Consider the following 10,966-nt stretch of genomic DNA (forward strand, 5'->3'; position numbering starts at 1 on the left):
GACCATGGTTGAAAGATACCATGGCAACCTGATATGAAATATGTAAGACCATGGTTGAAAGATACCATGGCAACCTGTGTGTAAGACCATGGTTGAAAGATACCATGGCAACCTGATATGAAATGTGTAAGACCATGGTTGAAAGATACCATGGCAACCAGATATGAGATGTGCAAGACCATGGTTGAAAGATACCATGGCAACGTGACATGAAAAGAATAAGACCATGGTTGAAAGATACCATGGCAACATGACAGAAAATGAGTAAGACCATAGTTGAGAGACACTATGGCATCACGTCAAAGATAAATAAGACCGTAGATGGGAGGCACTATAACATCTGTTGAACAATTGATATTCAGGTAAAATGTATCAGATGACGAATGGTTATATGAAATGGTTGTGTGAAATGTTTACAAGAACTGGTCATATGGAAATATATGTACAAAAGCGTTGTATGAAATAATTATGAAAATGGATAAACGAAATAAGTATAAGTACATGGAATATAATTTATGTTAAGTTTGATATAAACTATTACCAGAATAAATATACATAAAATATATGGAAATGATGAAGCATAAAATATTGATATAATGAAATGAATGATATATGCTTGTGAAGAAACGGTAAGAGCATGATATGTTTCATGACATGTACATATATGATTATCTTTGATATGTTGATACAAGGAAATTATGTAATTGAGACTATTATTAAACTCAAGTGTGACATGTCAAGAAAATGGATATATCAATGTTGAATTTATATGAGATATGTGCAAGTATACTAACAATGTTGTTGTTTGATGCTTATACAAGTGCCAAACTGTTGATTGAATGGTAATATATTTATTTTATATGATGCATTGAATCGATAAGTATTTTAATTTTTTTAAGTGATCTAGAAATGATAGTAATGCTCTGAAACCCTTTCTGGCAGTGGATACGGGTTAGGGGTGTTACAAGCCTAAAGACTTATCTAAGTGTAAATGCTTCTTCTGTAGCAAGAAAGGGCACTTCAAGGAGTTACATGTTTACTATAATATGTGTACATTTCCAAATATTGGGAATAAGAAACTGACACTTATATAACTCATGAAGGAGCTACAATCTTATTAGTTGATGTTGAATGATGGCCAATCAGTCCAAAAAGCAGAAGCTAACTTAGCAGTTATTTCTTCTTTTAAAGAGAAAGGGAAGCATGCTAAGAGAAACAAGGTTAAGTCTTCTTGGCCACCTAAAGTAGAGAGGATGAGAAACAAGAAGTCTAAAGACTTATCTAAGTCTAAGTGTTTCTTCTGTAATAAGAAATGGCATTTCAAGGCCAACTACAAAGAGTGGAAGGATTACCTAGGCACTAAGGGCAAATATACAAAACTCTTTATGATAGAAATTTTCTTAGTGGAAAATTCGATAGACCACTGGGTCATTCATTTGGAGCCACTAACCTTATGTGTGTTTCTCTACAAGGGTTCAAGGAAACATAATATCTTTGAGGTGAGACAAGTGTAAAAATTAAAGCAGTGAGATATGTACATATTTATTTTGATAATTTTAGGAATATTATTTTAAAAGATTCTTTCTATGTATCGAGTTTCAAAAGAAACTTAATTTTAGTTGCATGTTTATTTAAAAATGGCTTGATCGTGACTTTTAATAATAATATTGCAATTTTTTGAAATCGTACCCTAATTTATAGTGGATAGATGTAAAATATTTTATATTTTATCAAACCAAAGATGTACACACTATTTGAAACTAAATTAATGAATAAGAAACTTAAGACTTCTCATTCTTACGAGGCATACCTTTGTCAATTGAGACTTGGTCATATTAACCAAGAAAGAAACATTAGACCTGTGAAAGATGAAACCTTAATTTCTTTAAGGAAGTTGATCTTCCACAGTATGAATCCTTCTTGAAAGGTAAGATGACTAAACGATCTTTTAATGCAAAAGGAACAAGTGACTTCAAACACTTAGAACTTGTGCACACTAATGTATATGCCCCCATGAACATCAGTGCGTAAGGTGTTTATGAATATTACATAACTTTATAGATGATTATTTCATATAAGAGTATGTGATGTGAACAAATCAGGATAAGTTTTATAATTTATGAATGACCGTTCTTGAAAACTAACTATTACCACGACAAAGGCAAGCGCACCAATCGAACAGTAGTATAGCTTATGGCAAGACCAGAATGTCGAACCCAAAGGAACTAAAAGTACTATTATTAACTTTCTTTTTACTATCTAGCCTAAAAATAAAGGGATTTGTTTCATCTAAACTAATTACTAAACTAAGAATGCACAGAAAGTGAATTGAGGAAATAACTTTTGGGAAAACTGAATGATTTGGACAATACCTAAGGAAAAATCCACCTAGACTTCACTTGTTATTGACTCTGAATTAGATGATTTATTCATTTGACTTGATCCGTAAAAATCCCTAATTTATATTATTATCTCTCTCGAGACTAACAACGTCTAACCCTAGGTTAATTAATTGAAATCTATTTCTAATTAAAACCCCTAGTTTTGCATGAACTCGATTTATGGATTCCCTTATTAGGTTTCACCCTAATTCGGAAAAATTATGTGACCCTATCTCCAGGCGTGCAATCAACTCAGCTTAATTATGTTAGATCTACTATTAGACAGGGACTTTTGCTTCTCTGAATAAGCACATCAAAACTTGAATTAATATCCTGGAATATCAAAGCAAGAATTAAAAACACATAATTAAGAACAAATCAAATATTTATCATATAATTCAGATAATAATAACAAGATCCGTCTTAGGTTTCATTCCCCTTAGGTATTTAGGGGGTTTAGTTCATATTTATGAAAGAAAGCATCTCAAAAGAATAATGATAACAAAACATAAAGAAAACTCAAGAACTCTTGAAGGGAATTAAAGGGAGATCATCAATCTTGAAGGTGAATCTGGCTTCTAAGATGGATCAATCGGCTTTCTTCAAGTAATTCCTTGCCTCCTACTCTGTGTCCCCCTTTTAGGTACCTCCTAGGGTGTTTATATAGGCTTTAGGATGCTCCAAAACCCTCAACCTTTTTCGAATAGGACTAGATTTGGGCTCGACAAGGGACACACCCCTGTGCAAGTGTTTCAACCCGTGTTCGAGTCTGTTGAATAGACATGGGCATGTGGTCTACCCGTGTAAGGAAGTCCAGGCTATGTTGATTTCTCACGTTGGCCCATTTTCTCTGTTTTTGGCCTGTTTCTCGCTCTTTTTACTCTCCTATACTCACCTAAGTATAAAACATGAAATTAAAGGATTAGGAGCATCGAATTCACCAAATCTAAGGAGAAATCATCCATAAATGCGTTAAGCTTGGGATAAAAATATGTATGAATTATTGTTTATCAAATACTCCCATACTTAAGCGTTTGCTTGTCCTCAAGCAAAATCCTCAACTCACAATTAAGAATTTATTTTTCTCAACTTCTAATTCCTGCCAATAACTCAGAATAAACCATAAGTAATCATACATTGAGAATTCGACTAAAAGAACATCAAAGTTTCAAATATTCCAAGTTGAGCATTTTATCACGAAAATATTAGGTGTCTCCCCTCATCTAAGTAATCACCTTTGATTCAAAATATCACATAATTCAACATCCTCATTAAAGATTCACTCAAATCACTCGAGGTGTTTACGGACAAGAAATTTAGCACTCAACAGTCAATATGATAAGTTATTACCATAGGCTTGCGTGAAAATCAAATCTCCACCACTATATATTGAGATGATTCATCAATCAAAAGGTCTTTAGAGAGTTGTAACGTGGCTTTGGTTAGGGGGTATGGTCACAAGCTGAAAGAAAAGGTTAGAATCAAGATTGAATTGAAAAATTAGCTAACTAGAAAAATACTAAAACTTGATAAATTACATTCTAGAATTGAGCTTTTCTTCATGGGATATGGAATTAAATACTTAAGCTCAAAAACAAAAAGTTACGACTAATATGTATGTATTTTTTTTGTTTTTTTAGAACAAATCAAGTTAGCATTGAATTTTTCTAACTATTAAAAATAAAACATAGCCAAGCAGTTTATTCAAATGGCTTGTTAGGCTCAAGGGGGTTTACTAAGGGTTAATTATAAAGGTAGAATTTTATGGAGTAAGTGGGTTAAACATAAGTGCCTTTATCATCTCGACATATCAAATCAATGGTGTGGTTCTGACATGCATAATCAAGCAAGTTCTAAAATAACAATTCAATATTGATGCACTCATAACAATAAAAGTGAGCATGGAAGAAATAATATATGCTCTAAAGGCTCAAGATCTCACAAAAATTATGGCTTTTTGATGTTAAACCTGTAAATTCTTAAAAATCAACTTATCATGCTTGATTCTCCATTTCCTTAAAGTTTAAACAATCAATGCATAAATGCCTATGTTTTAATTCAAGACATATCAATAAAAATCATAAATTAATCAAAATTCATTCTAATAATGATATGAGAAGATTATTTGAGAACAAGACAAAATTCAGTGATCTTTCTGATAATGAAATAGATAACCCCCCCACACTTAAGATGTACATTGTCCTCAATTTACATAGATATATAATAGCGATATAAATATAATATTGAAAGAGAGGAAGAGAAGTAAAACTGCCCTAAGATTGTGGATGAAATCCTTGGATTAGCTAGAGCGAGAACTGGAGATAAAGCTGAAGGAAAGACATGATTCTGAGGGATAAATGAGAAGACACTACTGTGAAGGAGAATTAAAGGAATAATTCGATGATTACCATAAAGATAGGTAGAGTTTAAAAAAATATAAAACATGAGTCTATAAAAATAAAGAGAAATAAAAGTAAAAATAACAATAAAAAGAGTTTAAAAATAAGCACGGCCGCGTGGCCCAACACTGGTCTCACACGGTCATGTTACACACCGATGAGGCTCACATCTAGCCCGTGTTTATCGCAAAATGAGGGATCGCCACACGGCCTGAGGACACGCCTGTGCGTCTAGGCCGTGTGGTCACATGGTCGTATCGCACGACCGTGTGTGATGTGGTTCGTTTCTCCAACGCTCGTGTATATATGCGCACGCCCATGTTCTTTTGACAGTCTCGACCATAGTTGGTGACATAGGCGTGTCACACGCCAGTGTTAATTTCTCAGTTTCTTCTACTGGTGTGGTGCACGCCCGTGTTATTTTGACAGGATTGTCCACGGCCATGGCAATGTATCGAATCCCTTGTTTTGGGAAAATTTTTGCTATACGGCCGTGTCACCGCCCGTGGCATGGGCACGGCCTAAGGCACACCCGTGTACCTGGCCGTGTGGATGTGGAAAACCTGTGTTCAAGGACTCAGTTAGTGATTTAGATGTTAAAAACTAAAATTCAAAGAAGTTAACACTGTTAGTGCTCGGGTTACCTCCCGAGGAGCACTTATTTATAGTCTAAGCTCGACTTACCTCAATTTCGTGTGATTACGGTGGATTAAAGAGTTGAAACTCCTCACCTCTTCTATAAATTTTATCAAAATAAGGTCTGAGTCGAGTATTATTTACCTTAAATGTTCTAAATACAGTATGTGTTACCTTGACTGTACCATGTGGGAAGATGTTCATTACCGTGAAGGGAGTCGCTCTGTCCGTATTGTGCTCTAGAGTAGCAATTTGGAGGTCATTTTCATCTAACCATACTTTGTTCCCAACTTTAATTTGCCTTGTTTCATCCCTATGTTCATTGTAGTGTCGCTTCGATTTTTCGTGTGCTTTTGGTTTCTCCTTGACAGGTGTTCGCCATTCATCTAATTCATCGACCTGAAGTCTTCGTTCTTCATAGATGGGTCATTTGTTGTTACTTGAACATGGCTCATGTATGTTCCTTGAACTTGTTTCCTGTAAAGAAGGTTGCACCACATGATTAATAGTGGTAGCATGATTTATACAACCACCCTAAATATTCGATGTGTTATTCAAATTACGAGCTTGAAGAGTGATTGTTTCATCACCTACACGAAGTGTGAGTTCACCTGTACCAACATCAATAATGGTTCTAGTAGTTGCTAAAAAGGGTCGTCCTAAAATCAAGGATATGTTACTATCCTCTTTCATATCTAGAACAACAAAGTCTACTAGGTATATAAATTTATCGATTTTAACAAGAACATCTTCAATGATACCCTTAGGAAATGTAATGGTTTTATCAGCCAATTGAATGCTCATCCTAGTTTGTTTGGGTTTCCCAAGACCTAACTGTTTAAACATTTTATAGGGCATAACATTAATGCTCGCCCCTAAATCAACCAATGCATTATTCACGTTCAGACTACCTATCAAACAAGGAATCGTAAAACTCCCTGGATCTTTCAATTTGTTGGCCAGCTTATTCTGCAGAATGACTGAGCAAACTGCATTCATCTCCACATGCGATGCCTTATCCAACTTTCACTTATTTGCTAAAAGATCCTTTAAAAATTTAACTGCGTTTGGCATCTACGAAAGAGCTTCAAAAAAGGGTAAGTTAATATGCAATTTCTTTAATAGTTTAAGGAATTTACCAAATTTTTCGTCCGTGTGGTCTTTCCTTGCCACATTAGGGTATGGTACACGAGGTTTGTACCCTTTACTTACCAGTTTCCACACACTGTGGTCGACCTCATCCTTACCTTTACTTACCATAATTCTTTGCCTCGGTTCTAGTTCAGGTTTAACTAACCCTTCTTTTTCTCGAGCGGTAATCGCATTGAGTTGTTCCCTTGGGTTAGATTCAGTGTTACTTGGCAAGCTACCTTGTGGTCATTCAGAAATTAATTTGGCAAGTTGGCCTATCTGAGTTTCGAGCCATTAGATCGACGCTTGTTGATTCTTAAGTGCTGTTTCGGTATTCTAAAAACGAGTCTCTAACATCAAGATAAATTTCGTTAGCATCTCCTCAAGGTTCGGTTTCTTTTCCTACTGGTAAGGTGGTTGTTGAAAACCTGGGGGATGTTATGACCTTTGATTTCCTTGACCACCCCACGAGAAATTAGTATGGTTCCTTCAACCTGCATTATAAGTATTACTATATGGGTTATTTTGATGTCTAGAATTATTGTTACCCATATATTGAACTTGTTCCTCCTCGGTGCTGGGGTTGAAAGGTTGATATTTTGTGTGTACTCCTCTTCCATTTGAATCGTATCTCATCACTGGATGTACCTGAGTAGAACTATATAAACCCTCAATCTTTTTATTTAAAAGTTCTACCTGGTTAGATAGCATAGTTACAGCGTCGAGGTTGAAAACACCGGCTTCTTTTGTTGGCTTTGTTTTCATGACTTGCCACTGATAGTTATTCAGTGACATCTCTTCAATAAATTCATAAGCCACTTCAGGTGTTTTGTTATTGATAGTCCCACCAGTAGCTGTGTCGATAAGTTGCCTTGTCGAAGGGTTCACACTATTGTAAAACGTTTGAGCCTGCAACCATAAAGGTAACCCATGGTGAGGGTACCTTCTCAATAGATCCTTGTATCTCTCCCATGCATCATAGAGTGTTTCTAGATCCATCTGCACAAAAAAAGAGATATCATTCCTCAACTTAGCTGTTTTAGCCGGCGGAAAATATTTAAGTAAAAATTTTTCGGTTATTTGTTCCCAAGTAGTGATTGAACCTAGTGGTAACGAGTTCAACCACTATTTAGCTTTGTTCCTCAATGAAAAGGGAAATAACCAAAGACGAATGGCATCATCAGAAACGTCATTGATTTTAAAAGTGTAGCAAAATTCCAGAAAATTTTCCAAATGAGTGTTTGGGTTCTTGTCTTGCAAACCATCAAACTGAACAGACTTTTGTATCATTTGAATCATGTTAGGTTTCAGTTCAAAATTGTTTTCAGCAACAGTAGGCCTAACTATACTTGACTCAGTTCCTGTTAAAGTAGGTTTAGCATAATCATACATAGTGCGTGGAGTAGGATTCTGATTTACTGGCTCAGCAGCAATCGAATGAGGTAGCGGATTTTCTTGATTTTCAGCCATTTCCTCAATTGTGGTGGAAATATCGCCCTCTTGCTCTTTCTCTGTGTATCTTAGGCTTCGCGTTATTTTTCTTCGGTTTCTGTGAGCTGTGCGATCGATCTCACTGTCAAAAAGCAATGGTCCCAACAGGTTTCTTCTAGTCATAAACTATAAAAACCTGCTAGAAGGAAAAAGAAAATTTAGTAAAATTAACAAAACTAAAATAAAATTTAAATTGCAACAAAATAAATGGCTAAAGTAATAAAAATTAAGCGTTTTTAATATTTTAGCTCCCCGACAACGGCGCCAAAAACTTGATGTGAACAAATCGCGATAAGTTTTATAATTTATGAATGACTATTCTTGAAAACTAACTATTATCACGACAAAGGCAAGTGCACCTATCGAACAGTAGTATAACTTATGGCAAGACCGGGATGTTGAACCCAAAGGAACTAAAAGTACTAGTATTAACTTTATTTTTATTATCTAGTCTAAAAATAAAAGGATTTGTTTTATCTAAACTAATTACTAAACTAAGAATGAACAGAAAGTGAATTGGGGAAATAACTTTTGGGAAACTGAATGATTTGGACAATACCTAAGGAAAAATCCTCCTAGACTTCACTTGTTATTGACTCTAAATTAGACGATTTATTCATTTGACTTGATCCGTAGAAATCTCTAATTTATATTATTATCTCTCTCGAGACTAACAACGTCTAACCCTAGGTTGATTAATTGAAATCTCTTTCTAATTAAAACCCCTAGTGTTGCATTAACTCGATTTATGGATTCCCTTATTAGGTTTCACTCTAATCTGGCAAAATTATGTCACCCTATCTCTAGGTGTGCAATCAAATCCGCTTAATTATGTTAGATCTACTCTTAGATAAGGACTTTTGCTCCTCTAAATAAGCACATCAAAACTTGAATTAATATCCTGGAATATCAAAGCAAGAATTAAGAACACATAATTAAGAACAAAAAAAATATTTATCATATAATTCAGATAATAATAACAAGATCTGTCTTAGGTTTCATTCACCTTAGGTATTTAGGGGGTTTAGTTCATATTTATGAAAGAAAACATCTTAAAAGAATAATGATAACAAAACATAAAGAAAACCCAAGAACTTTTGAAGGGAATTGAAGGGAGATCTTCAGTCTTGAAGGTGAATCCGGATTCTAAGATGGATCAATTGGCTTTCTTCGAGTAATTCCTTGCCTCCTACTCCGTGTCCCCCTTTCAGGTACCTCTTAGGGTGTTTATATAGGCTTTAGGATGCTTCAAAACCCTCAAGAGTGGCCTTTTCCGAATAGGACTAGACTTGGGCTCGACAGGGACACGCCCGTGTGCAAGTGCTTCAACCCGTGTTCGAGTCTGTTGAATAGACACGGGCGTGTGGTCTACCAGTGTAAGAAAGTCCCGGCCGTGTTGATTTCCCATGTTGGCCCATTTTCTCTGTTTTCGGTCCGTTTCTCGCTCTTTTTACTCTCCTATGCTCACCTAAGTATAAAACATGAAATTAAAGGATTAGGAACATCGAATTCACCAAATCTAAGGAGAAATCATCCATAAATGCGTTAAGCCTGGGATAAAAATATGTATGAATTACGGTTTATCAGCATGTGTACCTAATGCATCTCAAAATTTAAACCTTTGATAAATTCAAAGAGTTTGGCGCGAAAATGGAGAAACAACTATGTTTACCTATAAAGACACTTCATTCTGATTGATGTGGGGAATACTAATGAGATGAGTTTTAGGATACCTCATAGAGAATGAGATATTATCCCAATTAACCATGTCGAGGACTCCACAATAGAATAACATGACCAAGAGAAGGAATTGAACTTTATTAGACATTGTTCGATTAATGTTACGTCATTTGCAGCTGCCAGTCTCTTTTTGGGGATACACTTGATTTGTTGTAACTTGATGTAGCAGATTAAACTAGTTTTCACATTTAAGGAGCTTGAATACAAGCATTTTTGTTATATTTTAATTCAATTTCTTTAGTTTTTTTTACATTCAATAAAATGTGCACATCGAGTCTTTTATTAACCTTAAGGGTCGAATGAGGCCTAAGGGAGAGCTAACGTAATTTGTGAGTGTACAGGAGACCATTAGAGGGCATTTCATGTCAATATTGTACATTATGTCACAACATGGGGGATTCGATGTCGCAATATAACGAGCAGAATAGAGAAAGTGAGAAACTGACTTCAATGTTGCGATACAGGCTGAGGGAGTCGCGACATACCCCTGAAGATGACTATAGAGGAACATGCTAGTTGCTATGTTGTGACATAAGTCCTAGTGTATCACGACATTGACTCTGTAATGGGAATAAAACACGAAGTAGGGGTGTCTTGGTAGGCAAAATCAAACTTTAAACTCGAAAATGTCAGCTAGTCTAGGGTTAAGGATGACAGTTACCTGAAGGCTATAAATAGACCCCTTTAGCACATGTAAGGGACATCTAAGTTTTAACCTAGTTTTATTCTATTAAATTTAGTCTTGTTTTCTTTCCTTTTTTGGTTTTCCTAGTTTTAGTTATTTGCTTTCTTCAAGAGATCAAATTTGTAAAGGAGATCAACTTCTTTGCATTCGTGCTTATTATCAGTATCAGTCAAGCTTTTCTTAAACTTTATATTTCAACCTATTCCTTATGATTAATTCTTCCATTTATTCCTTATTGTTTATGAAAGCTATGAAGAACTAATCCTTCTATGGGGGATTAGCGAGTGGAAGCATGATCTCTTAACTATTTTGTAGGGTTATTTAACAGATCAATTGTTTGGGAAAGGAAGAATGTGAAACAAACCCTTGGCTTGACAACCCTAGGAAGTCATCTAGGTGGCAATTAACCTAAAATTGGTATTGTCCATCTGTGAACACATTGATGCAAACCAGTCTGGACTGTGAGGTCGTAAGATAAGTAGTTCTTGCTGACTCATTTTGTT

The 10,966-nt window shown here is 35.3% G+C and overlaps 1 non-coding gene across 1 annotated transcript; it reads left to right on the forward strand.

Moving 5' to 3' along the window:
- Window positions 1–7,472: 7,472 nt before the first annotated feature.
- Window positions 7,473–7,579, forward strand: LOC121204000 (small nucleolar RNA R71). The gene has a single exon (XR_005898928.1). It is a non-coding gene; the product is annotated as a small nucleolar RNA R71 (small nucleolar RNA).
- Window positions 7,580–10,966: the final 3,387 nt, after the last annotated feature.

Source organism: Gossypium hirsutum, chromosome A07 (assembly GCF_007990345.1).
Source record: "Gossypium hirsutum isolate 1008001.06 chromosome A07, Gossypium_hirsutum_v2.1, whole genome shotgun sequence".
NCBI classification, from domain to species: domain Eukaryota; kingdom Viridiplantae; phylum Streptophyta; class Magnoliopsida; order Malvales; family Malvaceae; genus Gossypium; species Gossypium hirsutum.